General features: G+C 41.9%; 1 protein-coding gene and 1 long non-coding RNA gene across 8 annotated transcripts in view; one reads left to right on the top strand and one right to left on the bottom strand.

The window, feature by feature from the left end:
- Positions 1–1941: 1941 nt before the first annotated feature.
- LOC108385847 (uncharacterized) overlaps positions 1942–24153 on the bottom strand; it is a 92897-nt gene continuing 70685 nt past the window's right edge. For 5 of the 6 annotated variants that reach the window (XM_073240929.1, XM_073240930.1, XM_073240923.1 and 2 more), the window contains 3 exons: positions 17770–17887; positions 14232–14383; positions 1942–12747 (listed from right to left, as the gene is read on the bottom strand). The gene's annotated coding sequence lies outside the window, so the exon portion shown is untranslated. The remainder of the gene's footprint in view (positions 12748–14231; positions 14384–17769; positions 17888–24153) is intronic. The other variant, XM_073240925.1, reaches the window with a different exon arrangement.
- On the top strand, positions 15304–24107 carry LOC140850402 (uncharacterized). 2 transcript variants are annotated; one of them, XR_012133198.1, is made up of 4 exons: positions 15304–16737; positions 17112–17220; positions 17475–17749; positions 19436–24107. It is a non-coding gene; the product is annotated as an uncharacterized lncRNA (long non-coding RNA). The 2 variants fall into 2 exon arrangements; XR_012133197.1 differs by lacking the exon at positions 17112–17220 and having other exon boundaries at positions 15308–16737; positions 19436–24080.

Genomic DNA, 24153 nt, shown 5'->3' with positions numbered 1-24153 from the left:
TGGAAAATCACAATTTGGAAACACGAATAGAAAATATATATAATTCAATTAGCTATTAAATTGAATTCATCATTAAAAGCAATGTGTAAAGAAATCTGGCTCACAAGGCTTCATTGGTGAATTATAACATTTAAGGAAGAATACTAACTTCACTCACTCTCTTTGTGAGAAAAAAGGGGAACATTTCCCTGATTGCTTTATGAGGGAAGCGTATCCTTAGGGGTTAGAAATACAGACTCCTGAGAAATCACTTGCCAAAAATAATTTAAAATATTAGCAAATAGAATCCAGTAGCTCTTTCAAATATATCATTATTTCCTTATGTAAACACTGCGAAGAGAAAATTTCTACACTGGGCATCTTGAGAACATTATTTCTTCAAGTCCTCAGTGAACCAAAGTATGCTCCATTTCACTTCTTCAACATTGAGTATAAATGAGCCTCTTCACAAATCCTGGGGGGGTGGGGGGGAAGGTTATTCTGTGTCAAGGGATTTGTCCCCGCTGGTAGCCGCGGGCTCATGGAGGCTCTGGCTTCTGTTGCGCGCGCCAGCAGGGCTGTCCGCCCAGGCCAAGAGTCACCGGGGAGCCCGTGGACCCGGTTCCCTCCCGGCCCGTATCCGCCGCCCCCGCCACCCTCTGCGCCGGGTTACCCACTCGAGGAGCAGCCAGGACGGAAGGCCAGGACAGCGCGGGGTACAAGTACGGCTGGGAGGTGCAATGAAACATGTTTTGTCCGGAAGAGAAGTATTTTTCCCGGGAGAAAAGAAAACTTCGGTGTTCAAAGAGCGCACCTACTTCGGTCAGGAAAACGTGACTAGCGCAGGGAGCAGGGGATGGGAGGGCACTTTTACCAGCAGTGAGAAACGCGCATGCCGCCACCACTACCACCAAAATCTGGGAGTGAGTTTGGAATTCACCTCTCTGGTTTCCGAGTGCTCCGGGATAAATCACAGAGCACGGGGCGCGCTGTGGCCTCATTCATGAAATGCAAGCACCAAACGGGCTTCCCACCGGAGAGGCTGGTTAGGACCCGACTCAAGATGGAAAGAGGCGAACCCAGCGCCGGGCAAAGCATGTCACACCAAGCTTCGCCTGCAAGAGCAGACTTTCCCATCTACGGACAAGGGACTGCTTACAAGGTCCTCCCCCTTAGGCATTAGGACAGATTGACTGAAGGACCTAAACTCAAGCCAGCATTCTCTGCGCGTGGGGTGGGCGCCCAGGGGCGAGACTTAGTCGGGAGACAAAACTGACCCTGGGGTGCTGTGGGGAGTCACTCCCTGGAATCCATCACTGCCTACGGTGGCATTTCTGCGGGGTTTCTCCTCCAGTTGGTCAGAGCCAGAGCTAGGTGGAGAGCGGTCTGATCGCGCTGCAGCAAAAAGAAGCTTAGTGTAAGCACCCTCATAAACATTACTTCATTGTACAATAACTCTTAAGCTTTATAGGTAACATAAATACGAAAATTGAGAAAAAGACAAGGAGCATTTGAGCACGCAGTGCATTGCATATATGGATCTGATTTAGGAAGTAGGCACGTGGGGGTGAATAATGTGGCCTAATTTTAAATTCACTCTGAGTTCTTTCTTATAAAAGATATCTCGGTGGATTTCCACTAACAGTGAAAGTGACTTAGGAGGATGTTTGAACTGCAGCGAATATCAGAAAGACATTTCCTGGAGGTCTCTGTGTTGAGCTCTTCATAATCTAGTATTGCTTGTTACCTTTGGTAATGAAATAATACCACAGTTCGGAGTCAAGAGGACACTTACAGAGGAATTTGACATTGCCAGGCTATTCAAGTGTGAGCAGTGGGCCCCTCTGATTGAGCAGGGTAGAGATCCGTTTTGGGTGCTGAGGGTCCCCTGGGCTTGGCCCCTGCACTAGCAGTGCTCAGTAGGACCACGTTACAGTGTGGTGTATTTTAAGGTTGGTTCTGCAGCTGTAATCTCAGAGTGTATTGAATGCACAATCAATTCTTCCCTTGAAATTCATTTTAATGTAATATAATTTAAAAGGATAAAATATTGAACTGGTACTGACGAAAGATTGAGTATAATTTTGAGAATACAAGAAAACTTGTTTTACTTTTGAAAACAAGTTGAAAAGTAAATATTCAGAGCTTGAGAAAATCAATTCAAAATCTCTTCTTTCCAGTTAACATTTCTTTGAGAGGCTATTTTCTTTACTGTGAGTGATACTAAAACAAATAATAGAAACAGATTTCATGAGCCTTGCCAATGTCTTTAATTCAATCCAGATCAGAAAAGTCAATGAGCAACCTTTTAATCCACTGAAAACTTCTATTGATAAACACAGCATTTGTTTACAGGTATCTTAATATAGGAAATTGCCATTTCACGCTTAATTTTTAAAATGACCATTGCAGAATGACAAAAATTTGAGTTTACCAAAAATTCTCTAAATTGCTTATACAATTATTTCAATGAAAAATGTGTCCAGTTTGTGTGATTCTTTACTTTCTCCCTGTTAAGCTGATTTATCTATTGAAATGCAACTTAAGGCAGTCGAATAAAAGAGTATAACTGGGGTTGTCTTTTTATTTATTCGATTTTTAAAATTTTGTCAATAATGCATTATTTTTTGTTTTACAAAAACGTCGGTCTGGAAATGGAAAAATAAAAGTCTCTTTCACACAGATGGTATTGGAAGTCCAGATCCAGATTTTATTTTTCCTCCATCTTTTGCTCTGAAATTTGAGATTTTCATCAAACTTTGTAGAGAAGGAATTGAAGGCCACTGAAAACTTTCTGAAAAGCTGTCAACTGAACAACATAACTCACATTTAATTTTCTTAAATAGTTCCTTCCGAAGCTTCATAATAAAGCAGGTCATGGTTAGTCGTTTGTTGTCTGGTTTTGTCTTTGCTGTCTGCCTACAGTCCGCCGTCCTGCTTGTTTCCACTCGCCTTTCCAAGCCAGGCGCAGCCACCAGTTGCCTCGTGGGCGGCTTCCCGGCCTCCCACCCCATCCACTGGGGCGGTGGAGGCGATGGCTGCGGGGCACGGCCCTCAGAGGCCCGCGGCCCCTGGACCCCACTCCCTTAGTCTGGATGCTGGGATCTGGGCGAGTGGGCAGCCGCCGTGGAAGTGAGCGACGGGGAAGATATTCTGTCTCCCGTCAGTCCGGGGTGGGATGGGCGCGGGGTGCTAGGAGCCTGGGGGACGAGGGCGCCGGGCAGGGGCTAGTGTTGACGCGGTCACCTGAGCATCAGGGAGGCAGGCCGCTCCCAAACTGTGGGGAGCACATCAGCGCAGCGCCCTCTCCGAAGTGGGCGGGGAGGGGCTGATCCCCAGAGCTGATCCTACTCCACCCCGGTACTTTCAGACGCCAGGACGTAAGCGGCATCAGCTTTCGGAGGCAGGCTTTCTAGTCTCAAGTTTTTCCCCAGGGGGCTCTAAGAACCACGCAGAAGGGGTCTGGCCCTCCGAGGTTTACGCCTCCGGCGAGCTGCGGACGCGGCGGGCTGGCAGCTGCTGGGGAAGGGCAGCCCCGGCGCCCACACCCCCAGCCTTCCCGGTGCCCGCAGCGGCCCTTGCCTCCTGGGGGAGACGCGCACGCGGCCGGCGGGCGGGCGCAGACCATCGCCCTGGCGCCGGGAAATAAATGTCCCCCCCCCCCCCACCCCAGGTCAGGGACATCTACTCTAGGGAGAGGGTGAGCCCGCGCGGGGAAGGCGGGGATCCCCCTGGACAGAGCAGGACACTCTGTACCTGGCGTCCCAGGTATGGCAGCCTCCAGCAGTCAGACCCGCAGTGCTCACTGCCAGAACAGGCCCACCACTCCACGCTCTTCCTGTATTCCTGTTACAGAATACTTGAGAATACTAAAATGTTTTAGGCCAACACAAACTGATTTTTTATGCAACAGTAGTAACAAGGACGTACCTGCTTGTGTCTTAGTCATAAGAGCTTCCTAAAATTTTCAAACTTTGGGAGGATGTGTGTATTTAGCAATTTGCAGCAATTTATTTCACATTTCAGTAAAATATCTCTACCTCATTAAAAAAAATGTACATGTGACACATTCCACATGTGAATGTTGCTTTTGCTGATCTATATTTATTTTTAAAAGATAGTTCTGGTGAATTTACTGTATAATTCAAAACTGTGTTGTTGTTTACTACAACTTCCTAATGGCAATAATTGCATACATTTAACTATCTTCAAAATTTTGTATGTTTTATATATTAGGTGAAGGCAATAAATTTAAATAAATGTAATGGGAAATCTATAGCTAAACATTAGTTTGAATTAACATAATATATCCTAAGTATGCATAGACATAACTATTTGTTTCAACTGTAATGTATAAACATCAGCTAATGCAGCTTCAAAAAGCATAGAGGTATATTTGCAAATAAAGCAAAGAAAATTGAAAATTGATGTGCATTGTATTCAGATCTAAATGCACACTGAAAGTATGTTGCATATGCTTACATACCTAAATGTTTTTCCCCTCTCAGCTTTATTGCAGACTGATAGATAAAATTGTAAGATACTTAAAAGTGTACACTGTGATGATTTTTGTATATGTACATTGTTTAGAGATTTCTCACATCAAGTTAATACATCCATTATATCACATATTTACTATTTTTTTTGTGAAAACATTTAAGTTCTACTCAGCAAAATTCAATTATATAAAACAGTATTATCTATAGCCAATATTATACATTAAATCAGCAGACTTCACCTTTTAACTGAAAGTGTGTATCCTATTACCAGCCTTTCTGTTTTCCCCAGGTCCCAGTCTCTAGCTCCTGGCAATCACTTTTCTACTCTGTTTCTATGAATTCAATTTTTTGTTGGTTGTTTTGTTGTTTTTTTTTTAGATTCCACATATAACTCTGAAACCATGCGTTATTTGTCTTTCTCTGGCTTATTTCACTTGGCATAATGCCCTCTGGGTTCATCCATATTGTCACAAATGACAGGATTTCTTGCTTTTTTTAAGGTTGAATAATATTCCATTATATATAATATTATATGTATGTAATAATATTCATATATATATATATTTCTTTCTTTTTCTTGATCCATTCATCCACTGATGGGCACTTAGGTTGTTTCCATGCCTTGGCCATTGTGAACAGTGCTGCCAGAACAGGGGAGAACAGATACCTCTTTGAGATAAGGATTGTGTTTCCTTTGGATATGTACTTAGAAATGGGATTGCTGGATCCTGTGATAATTCTAATTTAAATTTCTTGAGGAACTTCCATGACGATTTCCATCCTGGTTATACCAGTTACATTCTCACCAAGAGTGTACCAGGATTTCTTTTTTCTCCACATCATCCTCAGCATTTGTTAGTAAGGTTGTAACATCCTATAAGTTAAACTATGTCACAAAATTAATATATTTTATAATACTGATGATCATATATACATGCATATATGTGTGAATATAGTTCATCTTTATATAAATATACACTATATATGCATATCTATATATGAAAGATGTGTGAGCTATATAACACTTCACAAGAAAAACTGGACAGTTTAGGTTACTGTTTCCATTGAAGAAAGCCAGAAAAATTATGTTGTTGATATTACTCTGTATTTTTCTTACCTTTAAAAATTATCAAGTGGGGATTATATGTGTATTAATATCAAGAGGCCATTGTAGTCATTCACTTAACATAAAAATAGCCTTGCAGATAACTTTAGCTTTATAATTAAAATCTACTCTTACAGTGAAAACTTTAGATAATAACCAATCTGATCTGAAATGTTTAGGTAAGTGGTTAAACAAGTGTATCTCTGAGTAACTATATGGTGGGTAAAGTTCTTCTATAAGTGTTCCTTAGGAAAAGCATGTTGTCTGTTGGGATACATTTGCTTGTACGAACACCATAGGAAAGTTGTATTTCTCAACAAAACTCAAATTAGTTGAGAGAGAGAGAGAGAGAGAGAGAGAGAGAGAGAGAGAGAGAAAGTAAGTCCATACAACTGGGGTAGAAACTAGAATTGTCATTGGTAAAGAAGCTGTAGCCATTCAAAACAGCCAGAAGCTGAGAATATTTGGTTATTTTTGTGGTTCACAGGATATTTAGACATGATTACAAAATGGTCTTATTTGTATTTTGTTTGACCACAGTCACAGATGACTTCTGATTATTGATAATATTCTCTGAAAATTAGTTATGTTCTGTAGGCAGCAGTGTAACATCTTGTCAGCAATCAGAACATTAAAAAAAAAAAACTTTCTAGAGTTTCTTAACTCCAACAACATAGGACTTGACCAGCATTTAAGTGTTGTACATCCCTTTCCCACCCCACCTCTGGCCCATGTTTCTTATTAAGGATTATTAGAAAGTTTCATCAAAATTAATCTTCTAGAATATCCTATGTCAGTGTCTGAAATAAAAGCAATTGCGGCTGGGAAACTGAAAGCACAGAAGCATTTGAGATTTTTTTGGTAAGATTCATTTGCAGTAGAAGGTGATGAATCACGTAAGATTTATTTGCAGCACACTGAAATACCACTTTATCAGCAAGTTTCCTTGGCTAGCTCTTATATCATCTGCAAATCTAAAGAGATAAATACTTCAAATAGTACTCTGATATATACTAAAGGACTGTCAAGTGAAAACTGATGAACCTAAAAGCTAGAAAGTTGGAGTTAGTTCTCGATATGAAGAATACTAGTTTAGAAGCCTTTTAAATACTGCATTTATATGTGTTCCAAAATAATGCCTGTTGCATTTATTTTGACTTTAGATTTTAAGGTATTTTCACACGCACCTTTTCCACTTAATTTGCTTCTGTAAAATAATCATAAGAGCCTATATTTGTTGAGTGTTTAAAATATGCTAATAATTACACTAATTTCTTTCTATTTAAACTTCACAAATACTATGCAGAGGATATATTTACCTCAGTCACCTTGCTGATGAGGAAATCCAGAATGAGAAGAAAAAAAAAAAGGTCAGTGTAGTGCAAACAGAGAGAAGTAGAGATAACAAACTACTGAGGGTTTGCCAGCTGCTGTGGAGCCCTGTTACACTCCTTGCCAGAAGACAGGAATTTGCATGAGTTCATAGATGTAAAGAGGATTAGCAAACTGGGACTACAAAATAATTTTCAAACATTGTAAAGTTAAGGAAAATGAGATGCAGAGACGTCTCAAGATCCATGGATTAATTCTGACTGTTACTCAGATTTTGTGATCGAGGCACAGTGCGATGTTCAGTTCTCTGTATACTTCCTTGGTCATGTCTCAAAGAGTGAAATGGAATTCGGATGTACAGGAAATGCTTTGTAAAATGACCTCCACTTGACTGATTTCTTGAGTAATAAGCACTCTCAATTCATACCAACTTGCTGACTAAAACAAACTGTCTAGTGCTCTCAGCAAGCTCAATACTTAGCTAGGAAGCTACCTTCACATTATGCCTACTAACTCTGGTCTGTTACACCATCATCTTCCAATCTACATTCTGTCTGACACTAGGGTTTCTACCTATGCATAAGTGACAGAGTCACATATTCAGACTCAATAAAACATAATCCATTCTAATTACAATTCTTTCTCCCCTGCTTACACTTCAAACAATGGAATATTCTGCTTGGTAAAACAATTTGATGTATTATGAGAGAGTCTGTAAATCTTTTAGGACAGACATGTGGAGATCACTGTCTTGTTTTGAGGACTCAGTTTCAATAATAATCATGGTTGATTTTCCACTGTACATATTTGAAAACTTTTACAAGTTCATTTTCTCAAAAGGATATAAATCTCATTAGAAAGAATTCTTGTCTGGTCTGTTCACTACTGGCTCCCTAAAACATTTCATAAAATAGACATGCAATGAGTATGTTTTTTAAAATGTGTTTTTAAAATAACTGAATTTGGAGATAAAGGGAAATATTCAGGTACTTCCAATGAAAAGGGCTCTGAAATCAAGCTCTGGAGATCAGATGACAGTGGGGTTTATTTATTGATACTTCACAGTAAATGTACCCTCTGCATACTATTTGTGAAGTTTAATAGTGTAATAAAAGACATGAGGGACAGACAAGAGATGAGGTCTTTGGCTGTCAGAAGGAGGTGTATAAAAACTGAGCCTCCTAGTTAAAAATATTGCACAGTGTCTGGAAACACACGCAAAAGTGTCTGCAGAGATGAGTTGACAACCTAAATTGAAAGAATATCCAGCAGAGCACAGTCTGTGAGTGAGGTTAGGTACTGACATCAGTCAGCCTGCTTGGGAGCAAGGCCGAGGGGTGCACGTCCACAGTGAAGAGGCTGGCGCTCCCTCGGCCAGTGATCCTGGTACCTCATGCTTTCAGTGTCTGAAAATCTGCATGAGATCATACATGTAAAATGGTCCTTTAAATGTGGTTCTGTCCCCTAGAACTTGGACACATTTCCACACGTCCTGGATTTAAGGGAGATCTGTGAGAAAACTGTCATGCTATACTCATATATACTGGTCTCCAATTCCAACCATTTGTCTTTGAATCAAAAGTACGAACTGTTTTCTTCCATGGTAGCATTTCTGGCTGTGGCTCCTCGTATGGGTAGACTCCTAGTTGGCTTGCCATGCTTGTATACCAGACTTGTTCGATATACTCAAATTTTAGTACAAATAGGTTAGGTTCAGACTGGGACCATTGCTACAAAGCAGTAATTCTCACCCTTCCTATGGTGTAATGTTATTAAGAAATCAAGCAGATGAAAGGTCAGGCCCTGAGGTTGTGCAGGGCAAGGAACCCAGGCTGGAGTGGTTCTGCACACGGGTTTTCCATACAAAGGTCATGGTGCCTATACTTGAACTTTACTTGTATTGTTTAGTATTAAAAATAATTGATAAATGTAATGGTAAAAGAGTAAAGTGATAGATTCTGGATCTCAAGTCTTCCCCTATAGGAGGATGTTTGTGAATAATGAAAGAAGTACAGACTAGTAAGTTGCAGCTCGAATGAGTTCATCCATTATTGCCCAAATCATTACACAGTAAAGGATTCATTGAATGGATATATATCAATAGTGAGTATTTTCTGATTCCATGGATTATACATAGAAATGATTAGTTATTCTGGTCATTATAGCCCTTGCTGGATATTAACCAACGTATTAGCCTGTATCCTTACTCCAGTTCTTGGAGTAAATAGCTAAGGCCCTATGGAATTTCTCAAACATTCTGGTCAAGGATAAAAGGAAAGCTTGAATTGAGAGTAAAGGACTGACGTGTGAGATCTTGAAATGTCTTGGTATCTCAGTCACTAGCTCATGAACCCAAATAGACCTCTCCTTAACCAGTATCTAAACTTCTATTTCCTGCAGTCATAAAAGAAAGCAAAGTTATAATTACTATTATTTTAAAATTAAGTAACAATATACGTATTAACATAAAATTTTATCTAGCATTCAAAATGCTTTCACATTTTATCCATTTGATTTAATAACTTTGTTACTGTTACCTTTAAATTTTTTAATGTTTTTAGACACATTATATTTCAATCATTCTTACATTTCAAAAAAGATTTTTAAGGGTTAAATGGTATGAATTTTCCTTCTCATGTAACTTTAGCTCTATTCTAATGATTATCATAGTTAATGTTTTCATTATTAGTAATTTTCTAAATTTTTTGCAGTTTTGTTCTTGGTGGCTCTGTAGATTCAAAGGCTATATAGCAGAGCTCTGAATTTTCCAACCAGCTGTAATTTTTACTCTACATTCTGTTTCCTGTTTCTACTTTTTCTGAAATTACAGGAAATACCTCAATATGAAAGCATTTTATCTTTCAAAAACATTCGAGCATCTCTTTGTAATCCCAAATGGTGAATTATGGTAAATGTGCCACAGACACCTGGTGTTAAACCTTTGTTCAGCCTGTCATTACATTACTCTGCTAATCTACACAACAGAATTTTTAAACTACCTTAATGGACTGACTGCCATTGAGATTCTGCCAGGGCAGCAGAGAATTAGGTGTGACTCTTCAGGGAAGACCAAAGATGGCTTTGTCCTTCCTTCTGTCCTTCAAATGCTCTTTCACTGAGCCTTTGCACAAACATGCATGTGGCTCTGAGCACCTAATCCAGGCCAGGCCCTGCACTGGGATGAGCCCTCGCATTCAAGACTATGCTGAGGGTATCGGCATCCCGAGAGGACAGGAATTCCTTCTCTGCAGGGGCTACTGCAATTCTCATGTTACAGGTGAGGAGACTGAGGCTCAGACAAATGAGATAGCTTCTTATTCACCCAACTCAGGCGGGAGCCAATACAGACCTTCAAACGCCACGATACCGTGTCTGTCATTTGCAGTGCTTTTCCTTGGGCCTGGAATATGCTTCCTTGCACTTCCATATTTAAGGATTCCTTCTCCTCCCCACGGAGGCCTTCTGGGATTGCACCATCTTCAGATAGTTCCCTCCATTATCGTCGCTTTCAGCCCCTTGTCTGCTTCCTTCTTAGCAGAAATTGTCTTACTATAAATTTGTGTCGGCTTTCCCCATCAGACTGTGAGCTCACAATGGCAGTTATGCTCTCCTTTGTCTCTCAGGTCCTATCCCAAGACCTGACACACAGCAGCTTCCAGGTAATTTGAAGAATATGTGAAGGAGGGATGGGATTGCGTGGTGTCTCAGTGCCACCCGGGGCCCGATGCAATTCTAAATTTGGTCGCTAGATGGCAGGGCTGACCTGTAATTTCTCTCTGGGACCAAATTTTAAGGATGATGATATTTAGGGCACGGGAGCCCCTCTCTCTCATCCTGGCTCCTTGAAAGCCACACAGAGCCGCCTGAAAGGACAGGACCTTCTCCCATCACATCGCTCTTTAAACAGGGGAGTCCACTGGGGGTCAGGTGTTCCTGGGACAGTCCTGACTACTGAGGTCTCCCATGTGGCTGTTGACCACCTGTCAGGAAGCTCTCATTCTCTGTCTTTTCTCATGAGCTAGGGATCCTATATAATACACCATTTCAATTAGCCCTCCAACGTATTTCCGGTTTTTGAGTGCTTTCTGTATGTGCACTGAACAGCCGGAGGACTGAGACCCGAGGGTGAGACTCTGCCTAGTTCACAACACTCAGCTCAGAATGGACTGGAATCAGATGTGTGTATGCTCCCTTCCTTGCCCTCCCTCCTACCCTGGGGGGCTGGGCACTGGAGGGAATGTGAAAGAGGGACGGCTGGCATCTAGCTCAGGCAGCCCTGGCTGGAACTAGTGTCTCCTCGGCCCTCTGGCAGAGGACGTCTTCCTCAAGCCCCTCCCCCTTCCATTCCACTGCCAGCCACCCTCCCTCAGGGTCTACATGTTCCTGTCCAGGGCAGGGCTCCCTTGATCCTCACGTTCCTACTCCAGGGATGTGGTGTGGATTGACTGGGGCCCCTGACCCAAGTGGGTGTATTAGTAGCTCTGGCTGCCATTACAAGATACTTCAGCAACAGACATTTATTTCCTCATAGTTTTGGATACTGAAAATCCCAGATCAAGGTGCCAGCAGGGTTAGTTTTTGATGAGGCCTCTCTCCCTGGCTGCAGGTAGCCCACTGCCTTCTGCCTCTGCCCTCATACGGCATTTCATCTGCATGTGTGCAAGAAAAGAGAGGTCTCTGGTGTCTCTTTCTCTTACAAGGACACATTTCCTATCAGATTGGGGCCCCATCCTGATAACCTCATTTATTTTTAATTACCTCCTTGAAGGCCCTATCTCGATAGTCACATTAGGCGTTAAGGCTTCAACTTATGATTTGGGGGTGGGGACCACAGTTCAGTCCCTAATAGTGGGTCACTTACAACTGGAGTGGGCTTGGGCAGGGGACTGGTCTTTTCCACTTCCTGTGGCAAAGGAAAAGGTCCTTGCTGTCCTACCTGAAGGGAAGTCCAACCTTCCTTTAAGTGCAGATCTCCTGTGTTCAGGACCATTCCATGGATCAGCACGGACTCTGTCATGTGTGCAGATGTGACATGCGCCCGCAGTAGTGGTCTGGGAGCTCCCGGGTATACCTTGCTAGATGCTGTGCGTGTATGCATTTGTCTTTTTGAAAAGGCGGCCCATGATATTTTCAGATTCTCAAAGGATTCAGGAGCAAAAACGAGCAAGGAAACAACTAGTATGAGTGGAAGCAAAGGATGGAACTTTGAGAAGGTCAGACATTAGTTGCAAAGACACCGCTGACCAGGAGAAAGCAGGCTGACAGCTGGCAGTCGTCTCTCCCAGCCAGACCGTGGAATTCTCTGCTGGCCATAAACAGGCTCACAGAACAGAACACAACTCTGACATATGAAGATCATTCTGAAATCATATCTGGACACAGCCGTGAAGATTGCTCTGGGAACCACAAAAATGGAAACACTCCCCTCTCCCGGCCAACAAGAGCGTCTGTAGCTCCTTACAGATGCCTCTGCCTGGCTCTGTCCCTCTCTCCTCCTGGAAAAAAATTTATTAAGCTAACTCTACTAAAAAGTTGCCTGAGTTTCTTGACAGCATCCTACAAGGCATAGACACCCGTTCCTTCAACGTTCCCCCAGATCACCCAGCACAAGGCCAAATCCCATAAAAATCCCTCCTGACAGCCTGTGACTGAGAAGCCCTATGGCTCACCATTGTATGCAACATCCCTGTTTTTAATAAGTACCCCCAACACACACATATAAAAGAAAAGAAAAATCATCAACTGGACCAACTGTAGGGATATTCCTTGTAGTCTCTGGCTGGAGGGCACTGATGCTTGCCATTCGCTGCCTCTGTCCCACCTGCAGCATCCCTGCAGGAAAGAGGATGGAGTTCAAAATCAAATTTGATAGCTGTGAGATTTGCAGCTGAGCCAGAATATGTGGACTGTTTAAGTTCAGAGTCATGAGCCCAAACCAAGCCTTCTCATTGCACATCTCAGGCTATGCTTCCCACACAGGGCCACTGTTCCACAAAGTGGAACTGCTCCACAAAGTAAGAGGAATACTGTTCAGTCCTCCTGGAGGCAATGAAGGCTCTGTCTTAAGCAGACTGGGGCAGTGAGCTGCACGCCGTGTGCTCTGAGCGTGGGCCAGAAGAGGGCATACCACGGCACAGGAAGGCCAGGCTCACAGACGGGGGAAATGAACTGAAAGAGATAGAACTTGGCCGAGTCACACAGCTGGGAAGTGGCGGAGCTGGGGTTCCATCCCAGGCAAGAGGAAAGAGGGCGCAGGGGGGCAGGCAGTCCTCCTGCAGGTCAGAGGGCAGAGTGTCCGCAGCCTCTTGGGTGACGTGTGTGTCTGATGGAAGTCCCAGAATGGAGGCAGTGCTAGGAAGGGCCTGGGGTCCAGAGCAAATGGGCACAGTGGCTTCATTTATGAGGCAGAGACGGTAATCAGGGGCTGATGCATGTGGAGGGGTATATCACGATGGGAGTGGCCTGCTGGAGGCTGTGGAGAGCAGGAAAGGGCTCACAGTTGGGCAGCACCCAGAGCAGTGGCTTAGTTGTTAGACTGGCTGCCCACCTAGATGCCTACGTCTTACTACAGTTCCAGGTAATGTCAGAGTCTAGAGGGTAGCTGACTGACCTCTGAACTTAGTGTTAATAAAACAAGCACTGTGACCAAAGTCAACACTTCCAGCATGACCTGAAGTCAGCTACCTCATCTGCCCCTGCCCCTTGTGGCAGGCACAAGGGGAAGGTCCGGCTGCTGAAGAGTAGGAGAGAGTAACTATGTGCCTGAAGTAATTTTCCAGACCCTGGATCTCCTTGTCTACATAATTTGTTTTCAGCATGTGACTTTATACTATCCTGAATGTTTTCAGGGACAGGGGTCAGTGGGAAGAAAGGAAACCAGGACCTTCACAGCCAAGTACAGTCTAATAGGAAGGGACCTGAAGGGAATCTTACCCACATTCCTCCTGGTGTTTGGAGGCCCCTACAACACTTCTGCCACACATCACTGCCACCTCCTGTGATGAGCTTCCCCACCCCCCAAGTTAACGTGACATTTTATGACAGCTCTATTAGAGATGTTGTTCAGAAATTAATAAATTGTGTTTAAGTTATTGTTCCATCCCATCTAGATTGTCCCTCTTGACCACTGCACATGGTCCAAGCCATTTACCCACAAGATACCCATTATCTAAACCCCCCCACCAAAGTTTCTTTTGTTTCCTATCCAGTTGAATGGTACCCAGATATTCAAGTCAGAAACTTGGGTGCCCATTAAAATTCCTCTTTCTTGCTAACTATTTCACATTCAACCAATTCCCAGGCTCTATCAATTACACCTGATAGATGTTTCTCAAATGTATCCAACTTCTTAATCCAGCTGCCATTATCCGAAGCCTGGCAGGAATCATCTGCTGCCTGCGTGATGGTATGTATTTCCTCTCAGGTCTGATTCTTTTCCAGTCCTGCGCCGCTCCAGTCCTTTTCTAGGCTGTAGTCAAACAAAGCTTTGAAAAATTCAGTTCTGATCATGTCTCCTCTATTGGAATTGCTCTAATGAACCTTAGGAGGAGGTCCCAAGTCTTTAGTACAATTTCAAATCCTGCTGTCCACTGGCTCATGCCTCGGTTCTCACCGATTGGATCTCACACTGTAAACCCAGTCACACTGAATAGTTTTATCCCTGGGAACCTAGTCTGCTTTCTCATTTCCAAGCCATTGAGCAGACTAGTCACATTTGGATACTTGGACCAAGCCCTGAAGGAAGCAGGGGCTGAGCCTTTGTAACACCCACAACCTTAAGACTTCTTTGGAAACATTTTCATCTGAAATAATTTTAGTCTCATGTATAAATCAAAAAAATAATAAAGAAAGGTCTCCTGTACCCTTCATCCATCATTCACCAATGATCGGATGTAACAGACCAAAGCACAAATATCAAAACCAGCAAGCTGACGCTGGAACAATACGACAATAAGATACAGCTCTTCCTTTGGATTTAATCATTTATCTGCATATTTTTATCCTGGTGTATAGTTCTATGAAATCTTACCACAATCATACATTTATGTAACTACCACAATAAAAGTATAGAACTTTCCATCACCCCCAATGGAATTTCCCCATGCTACACCTTTATAATCACCCTCTCTCCAGCCCTGATCCCTGCCAACCACTGTTCTCCCATTGTAATTTTGTCATTTCAAGAATATATAAAAAGAATCATACAGTTTATAAAGTTTTGACATTATATTTCTTTTACTTAACCTAGTGCCCTTGAGATTCACCCAAGTTATTATGTAAATCAATAGTCAATTCCTTTGTGGACCAGCAATTGTCAAGGGCAGGGGGTGGGGGAGAGCGGGTGGGGAGGGAGGGAGAAGGGGACCGAGGGGTATAATGATTGGCACACATGGTGTTGAGGGAGATCATGGGGAAGACAGTGTAGCATACAGAAGACAAGTAGTGACTCTGTGGCATCTTACTATACTGTTGGGCAGTGACTCAATGGGGCATGGGGGGGACACGATGACATGGGTGAATGTAGTAGCCACATCGTTTTTTCATGTGAAACCTTCATAAGAGTGTATATCAATAATATCTTAATAAAAAGAAAATAAAGTAAAAAAAAATCATCAGTTCCTTTGTCTTCTGGGAGTTTTCCTTTGTATGGATGTACCACAGGTTATTTACCCATTCACTTGTAGAAGAACATTTGGCTATAAAAATGAAGCTTCCAAAATTTGGTATATACATATAATGTAATATTATTTAGTCTTAAAAGGAGGAAATTCTGATATATGCCACAACATGAATCTTGAAGACATTATGCTGGGTGAAACAAGCCAGTCACCAAAAACCAAATCCTGTATGGTGCCCTTTATATAAAGTATGTAGAGTAGTCAGATTCATAGAGAAAAAAAGTAGAATAGGGTTACCAGGGGCTGGGGCTGGGGTGGGGCAGGAAATGGGGACTTATTATTTAATGGGTATAGTTTCAATTTGGGATGGTGAAAAAGTTCTAGAGATGGATAGTGGTGGCTGTTCTACAATGTGAATGCTTTTAATGCTCCCGAATTATAAACAATAATGGTCAAAATGGTTGTATTATGTATATTTTAGCACAAGAAAAAAAGGAAAAGTAAAGTAAATTGCTAGAATATATTATTATGTAGTGTTAAGTAATATAAAATAAAATAAACCAAGCCAAAAGGATAGAGAGTGGCTGGGTGGGACTTCTAAAAAGAGACCAAGACAGGTTTCTCTAATATAGGGATATTTGAGTGAAAGAGAAAGATCCAGTTGGCAGACACTGGAGAAGTCCAGGCTGGGAGAGTATGAAGTGTAGAACCTGAGGCAGGAGTGGTCTTGGTGTGTTAAGGGCTGCAGGGAGCCTGCTGTGCCTTCATGGATGAGTATATGTGCACATGTGCACGTTTGTGTGTATGGCTGATGTGCACAGCATTTGTGGGTATCTTTACATTTCTTGGTTGGAAACAAGAATCTTGACCTGACCAACTGTAAGAGCCTACATATGGGGGCTCAGGAATGATAACTACCAAAATGATGGCAAATGAAAGACAGAATGTGCAATATAAAAGCAGACAGCTGCTGCACACTGTGTCAGAGGCCCCAGGAAATGCTCCCAAGAAGAGTTTAGTGCAGTCCTAAGAGAAGCTGTTTATTAATCTGGGGTTGGAGGCCAGGCCTATGCTGTCACTCTTCATAAGGCTGGCAGGGCCATGTGTTGCAGAGTCTGGCTTCCTCCCTCACCGAGGCAGCTGCCAGAATCCCAGGCTGGAGGGCCAGTTTCCCTGTCTCTGCAGAAGCCTCAGTAACCCTGTGGTGAGTGGATCTGGGGTCCTGGGTCAGGACCTTGGAGGGGACTTGACCTTGGAGCCCTAGAGGAGGCTTTCTGGGCCTGTAGAGGGGGTGGGGGGATGGCAGACAGAAGCTATGCTGGGGATTTATCTTTCTTGGCTTATGCTGGGGCATCTGTGACTTTCCTGGGCTCACCTACCATGTGCAAATAAGACTGTACCTTCATTTTCAAAGAGAGCCATGAAGGATTAGACCCATGAGACTGGGAAGCTGAGGTTTCTTCTTGGGGGCAGGACAGATTTCAAAGAGAAATTGAAAGACAGATGAAATGCTAAGATAGAGAAATGGGAAGGGGATTCAAGGAAGGTGGTCTACCTGCTAGTGGTTTTGACTCACAGAACACTGAGAATTCCTGCTGCAACCTAGAGAGAGAAAACTACCTTCGAGGCCAAGGTAGTGAGAAATCTCCAGAGAACATGTTCCTTCTAGCAAGTCTCTATGGCAGTGGTAAATAAAACATCAAGAGGAAGTAAACTCAAATTAATATGGGGCTGGGTTGGTGACTAGTGGTGACCCCCCTCTCTGGAGCACCGGCCTGCAGCTCAGAGCCTGCTGCCGCATGAACACTGCTTCGCTGGCGCTGGGGGAGAACGGGCTGCCCAGCCAAGAGGATGAGGTGCAGGCTGCAGGGGGCCCAGGCATAGAGGTTGGGGGAGAGAGCTCTCAATGAAATAAGCTTCCTTGACTTTCCTCACACCAAGGTAAGGACCATGTCCCTGTTTCCACTGCTCCCTGTCCTTCTCTTGAGTATGGTGGCAGCATCCTTCTCAGAAACAGAAACCTGTGAGGATGTGTGGAAGACCTGCCCTGGGACGGCCTGCAGTTGTCCAGGAGCTGATGGTTTCCCAGGCAAAGACGGGTGCAACGGCACCAAGGGGGAAAAGGGAGAGCCAGCTACCTTGGGCCGTTCCAGCTCTGACTCTTACCTTCTGGAGGAAACTGTCTGGAGATGTGAGGAGGGTACTATTCTATTTAGGTAGGTTGTATTTCTCTCACCTGCATATTATAACTCAAAACAGAGATGTAGCTCTGATTCTCTGGCAGCCCAGCTTCCACACAGGAGTTGGGGGTGGTCCTCTGCAGGCATCCCATTGGGAAGGTTTTCTTCTTGGGACTGGAAGCAGTGATGAAAGTCAGCTCTGGTCAATGTTTCTTTCTTCTGGAATCAAACTCTCATAGAAACAGAGCAAGAACAGATATACCGAGTCCTGTTCCCTTGTCCTACGGGCCAAGGGGTCAGAGGCTTACAGGGTGCTCCTGGGAGGTTGGGCCCTTAAGGAATCCAAGGGTCCCCTGGGTTACCAGGAGCAGTGGGCCACAAAGGGGATCCTGGAGATTGTCCAGGTAAGGAGCTTACCTCAGCAAGGTCTGGGCTGAAGGGCACCCAGGGTACTGGGACTTTGACTTCCAGGTGGGAGGTGCCTCTTCCCCTGATGCCTCATGGGAAGATGTCCAACTCTGCTTCCTGACCCAGAACCCCACAGCCCTCCCTAGGCTTCTTAGAGCCTCAGGGAATTCCTACCAGCACCCTCGTGCAGACTTACAAGCCCTTCAGGACCACTCCCTCACTAGGCTCTCTCTGGAGGAGCTAGGCCCTGGGCCTCCTTCAGTCCAATGTCAGGCTCTGGTTCAAAAGGGGGAAACCAGGCCATTGAAGTATTGGGCCTCTTATGTCAGCCTATTTTCACAACAGCAGTAGCCAAGGCATGTCAATTATCTTTAACTTCATAAGACACAAACAATCAAAAAAACACAGCCACGGCTTTAAGCCCACAGTTCTGGGAATCAGCCGGTGATCTCTCTGCTGGTCTCACTCATAGATCTGTGGTCAGCTGATGGCCCAGCGTGCCATGGACATGACTGGATATCATTTGTCTGTCAGCTGAGTGATGAAAGTAAATGAGACACAGGGCTCTCATCACCAAACAGGCTGCCTGGCCTTGTTCACAGAGGTGATTACAGGATTCCCAAGAGTAGGAAGAGCAGAAGCATTAAGGCCTCCTGAAGGCTTAGAACATGTACATTATTATTTCTACTACATTCTAATGGTCAAAACAAGTGACAAGGCCAGTCCTGATTCAAGGAGTAGGGAAAGAGACTCATTTCTTAATGAGAAAGTCTGTGCCATATTAAGGCCACATTTGCCATCTATAATACATGGCTTGCCTCATTCCCTGCCCCCTTGAATAATGAGCAGCTCACAAAAAATCGTGGATTAAAAACAGAACAAACACGGGGAAAAACAAAACCAAAATTAAAAAAACAACAGAAACAAAACTTCCTCAAAGACAAAACTCTGTAATCTTTCTAGTCAACATTCACTAGCTCATAATAATTCCCCCAAAGATTTCTCTTTATATGTGATAGAGCTATTTATTTTTGGGAAAAAAAAACAATTAGTGAAGAGCTTGGCATATGGAGTGCTATCATGCCAGGTCAGCAGGGAGCATATGTGTGTGCTTGTGAGTGTGAGTAAGTATGTATACATAAAGTGACTGCAGGTATATTCAACAGACAAAGACTGGATGGAAACAGATAGAATTTTCCTTCCTTTTGCTTCATTTTCCTCCAATATCAAAATGTAATTTTTTTGGTTTAAAAAAGATACCCCTTACTGAGACCCCCTTTTCAACAATGCTTTCACTTTATCTTAATTTTCTAGTTTGTGAGAGCCACCTGGATAGTTCAGAAAGAAGAGCTTTGCAAGAAGAATTGGACTGTATCAAAAAGTGTGAGCCTCCTTTCTTACTCTTCAGGTAGCTTGAAGTTTGGAAACATGGAAGGTAACAAGTATTTATTAAATACATATAGTATTTTAGGACCTGGATAGGTGTTTTGCATATTCTGATCACATGAAATCCTCACAACACCCTTTTGCTAGAAATAGAGGCAGAAAGGAGTTATGTAACTTACTCAAACACACAGAGTTAAGTGGTAGAAGTATTTTATAAACTGAAGTCAGTCTGACTCTGGAGTCCCTGATCCTTTACTTTTTACTCTCTGGTCACTGAAAATGGGACGTATGCCCCTTTTTATTGCTGGCGTTGAGACCTGTCAATGAGTTTGAGCTGTTCCTTCTGTGCTCTCTTACCTTGGGGCAAATACTCTCACTTTTGTTTATTCTTAAGATAATACTGAGGTAGAATTCAGTTTCCTAATTGTATGTGCTCTAAAACTGATTCAAAAAGATAAAGTCCTCTGATAGAGTCTGTCTCTTCAGATTAGGGTTGCCAGTTTTTACTAGGAAAAAGACAGGCTGCCGAGTCAAATTTGAATTTTAGGTAATCAACTTTTTTTTTTTTTAGTACACATATGTCTCCAAAATTGCATGGGAGATACCTATACTAAAAAAATTGAGTTGTTTACCTGAAATTCAAATTTAACTGGTCACACTATATTCTATGTGGCAACTCTGTTCTAGACACCTCTACCCAGAAAACTACCTTGGGTTAGGCTTAAAGACAAGCCAGCATCATCCAGAGATTTTTACTTTAGGGCTGACCTTCTCTATGGGCAAAAATGTTGGGAAGAAGTTCTTCGTGACCAATGGTGAAACGATGAGCTTTGACAGGGTAAAGGCTCTGTGTACCCGGTTCCAGGCCCCCGTGGCCACCCCCATGAATGCTGAGGAAAACAAGGCCATCCAGAGGATAGCCAGTAGTAGACATGTCTTCCTGGGCATCACAGATGAGGAGACTGAAGGCCATTCTGTGGACCTGTCAGGAAGGGGTTTGACCTACAAAAACTGGAAAGCTGGTGAGCCCAACGATGGTGCCAGAGGGGAGGACTGTGTGATGCTCCTAGAGGATGGCATGTGGGATGACATCTCCTGCTCCTCCTTCTTGGCCGTCTGTGAGTTCAAGTTTGCTGGCTGATGGAGCCCGTCCCTCACCCTTCTCACAGACCCACAGTTGGCTCTGAAAGATAAATCTGTATCAATTTCCCACACCCAGTATTGAGTTGCCACTCTGTGGGGAATGAGAAAATGAGAAGAATGGACTGAATGGTGAGATGTGAAAGTGAGACGAGGGAAGAGGCAGACCACGCTGCCACAAGTTTCTGGTTCAGACAAAATCACTAAGAGTCACTAACCACCACAACAGTAACAAAATAATAGCAGTAAAACACTACTGTTATTATCTTTTAATGTATGCAATGAGTCGACCCTACGTTATGCATACTACATTCATTACCTAAATTAAATAGGCTCTAAGGTATAAAAATAAGGTGGATTTAAATAGGCTCAACTTGCTAAGGTATTAAAATTAGGTGGATTTATTTTTTCATGCAACTATGAACACCAGAGCTTTCCTTTCTCTTTGGGCAGATGGCTCCTCTAACGACATTCCCAACCTAATTCCATAGCTTTTCTACCAGTCTCAGGTATTAAGAGGATCTATTTTGTTGTTTTTTTCTCTCTGCACTCTATTTTCTTTTTAATAGGGTACTAAACTATGTAAAGAACATAAATCTCAAGCAAATAGAATTAATAAAATCTCACATGTGTATACACCCATGTAACCACCTTCTAGATCAGATACAGGACATTTCCGGTATCCTAGAAACCCCTTCCTAACCCCTTCTAGTTGATTTTCCCAAAGGTAAATACTATTCTGACTTCTATTACCATACCTTAATTTTGTCTGTTTATGAACTTCATATAGACAGTCGTATTAAATACACTGTTTTATGTCTTGCTTTTTTTCATTAAAATTTAAATCTGTGAGATTAATTCATGGTGTTATACGTAGTAGTTTGATTTTTCATTTTTATTGACATATAGGGTTTCCCCATATGAATGTACCTCAGTTTATCCATTTGATTGTTTTATACACTTGGACTGCCTCCAATTTTTTGATCATTAAGAAAAACTCATGAACATTTCTGTACTGGTATTTTGGTAGGCATGTATGCTAATTTATCTTGGCTATCTACCCAGGAGTAGAACTGGTGGGTTATGGGATAAACATGTTTAGCTTTAGTAGACACTGACAGTTTTCCAAAGTGATCATGTGAATTTACTCTCCCACCAGCTATGTGTGTTGACTTGTTCTATAAACTTGTAAAGAGTCAATATTTTCAGTCCTTATAATTTTGGCCATTCCTGTGGTTGTTATGTGATTATCTCACCATGGCTTAAATCTGTATTTCTCTGACATATAACAACACTAGACATATTTTTATATGCTTATTGGTTACCTGGATATCTCCCATTGTGAAGCACCCATTCAAGTCTTTTGCATTTTGTTTAAATTAAGTGGCCAGTATCTTTCTTACTGTTTTGTAAGAGTTATTTTATAATCTGGATATAAATCCTTTTGCTTATAGCTACACATACATTTTTCTAGTTGGTGAACTGTTTCCAGTGTTGACTTTTGATGAACAGAAGTTCCTAATTTTAACAAAGACCAATCTATCAGTATGTTCCTTCATATTTAGTACTTCTAATGTCCTGTTTAAAAAATCTTTTCCTATTCCAAAATCAAAACGATATTCTCATATAGTTTTTCTAGTATATTGCTAAACCTACTTATCCCTAGTAGATACCAACTTGATTCATTACTATTAGTTTGAAAGACCAGTTTTCTCCATTGAATTAGAGAAGTGCTTTTTTGTAAATTAAGTAACTGCCTATGCATGGATCTGTTTCTGGGCTTTCTATACTCTTTTACTGGTTTATTTGTTGATGCTTATGTCAAATACTATACTATCTTAATTTGTGTACATTTAGGATAGGAAAGGATATCTAACAGGGTATGCCTTCCAGCTTTGTTCTTCTTCAAGATTGCCTTGGCTTTTCTTGGTTATTTGCATTTCCACACAAATTTTAGAATGAGTGTTTCAATTTCTACAGAAACCTGGTAAGGTTTCCATTGGGACTGCCTAGACCCTCTCCATCAATTTAGGCAGAATTGACAACTTAATTCCAAGCCTTTAATAAAAAATCATAGTATATCTCTCCAGTCAAATAGAACTTCTTTAATTTTACTTATAATGTTTTGAAGTCCTACATTTAGACATACTGAATATCTTGTTTTGGTTGTTTTAAGAATAATATATTTCTAATAACTTTCATTATCTACTGCATGTTATATATAGAGATAAAATTAATTTTGTATATGGTTTTATAAAATCCAGTCACCTTGATATATCCATTGCTTAATTTTAATACTTTGTAGATTCTTCTGAATTTTCTATATACATAGTCATGGAATCTGAAAATGTGGCAGTTACTCTTTCCTTCCCAATTGTTGTGTCTTTTATTATTTTCTTGTTTTTCTGCACTTAGCAACCTAAATACAGTATTGAATAAAAATAGTGAAAATCCTGGCCTGGTTCATTTAACTTCTGCTATTAAGACTTAATCTTTATTTTTTTCTAAATCTTCAAACTCATGTTTAACTCACCTCTTTTCTCCTCCTATCTATGCTCCTATGCTACAGGGGGTTTGGGGAATGGGTGGAGTCTTATTTTATATCATCTCATTCCTGCTTTCTTGAACAGTCTTCAGATGTTTGACTGAGAGGTGGAATGATGATCCTTAAAATGACTAGTTGTGATGACTGCCTGTTCTTTCACCGCCACTACCCTCACTTGTTCTCCATAAATCCCCTGTGAATGGATGGAGTCTCAAGCAACTTGCTAAAAATGAGATCGATCCCAATCCCCCCATTATATGGCTGTCTTCTGTGGAAATATCCATACCTGACAGCTGCTCTGTATATTCCTCAGTGACATATAGCCATGTCCAAAAATAATCTTACATTCAAAGGATTAACATTTGACAACATTGAGAAAATCCAAACATGCCTGAAAATGATTCCTGGAGATCTGTTCAATGATTTATATTCTGGCAGGATAGAATATCCTCAGCCGAGGACTTTAAAGGCAACAGAAATTCTTTGGAGGCATTTGGCCTAGTGGGCTTGTTAAAAAAAAGCCAAATTACTTTCTAAGTTAGGAGTTAAATCACTCGTAGAAATAAAAGATGTTGTAAAATTTCAGTCACTGCATTCCCAGGTCCAATACTGAAGGACTGCCAAGAAAACTTCTGCTATTATGTTAAACTTTCAGAGACAACCAGAGCAGGCATAGACAACTGAAAGACAATACAATGAAATCTTCCATAGTGTACATTCTCTAATTAGGACTATCTAAACTGGACTCACAGCTCAATCATCTAATGGTTGTGAGACATTGGGCCAGTGTTTTGACTTTTTTGTCTCATTCATCTGTACCTGGGAGAAAAGAATGATTCCTATTAAATGAGATTTGTTAAGACAATCAGTTAATAACATTAAAGTGTTTAGATAAGTGCTAGGATACTGCATTTTATTTAATGCACTCAGTCATGTTGCTATATATATATATATATATTTT

Source organism: Manis javanica, chromosome 7 (assembly GCF_040802235.1).
Source record: "Manis javanica isolate MJ-LG chromosome 7, MJ_LKY, whole genome shotgun sequence".
NCBI lineage: Eukaryota > Metazoa > Chordata > Mammalia > Pholidota > Manidae > Manis > Manis javanica.
This window is presented reverse-complemented; position numbering and strand designations above follow the sequence as displayed.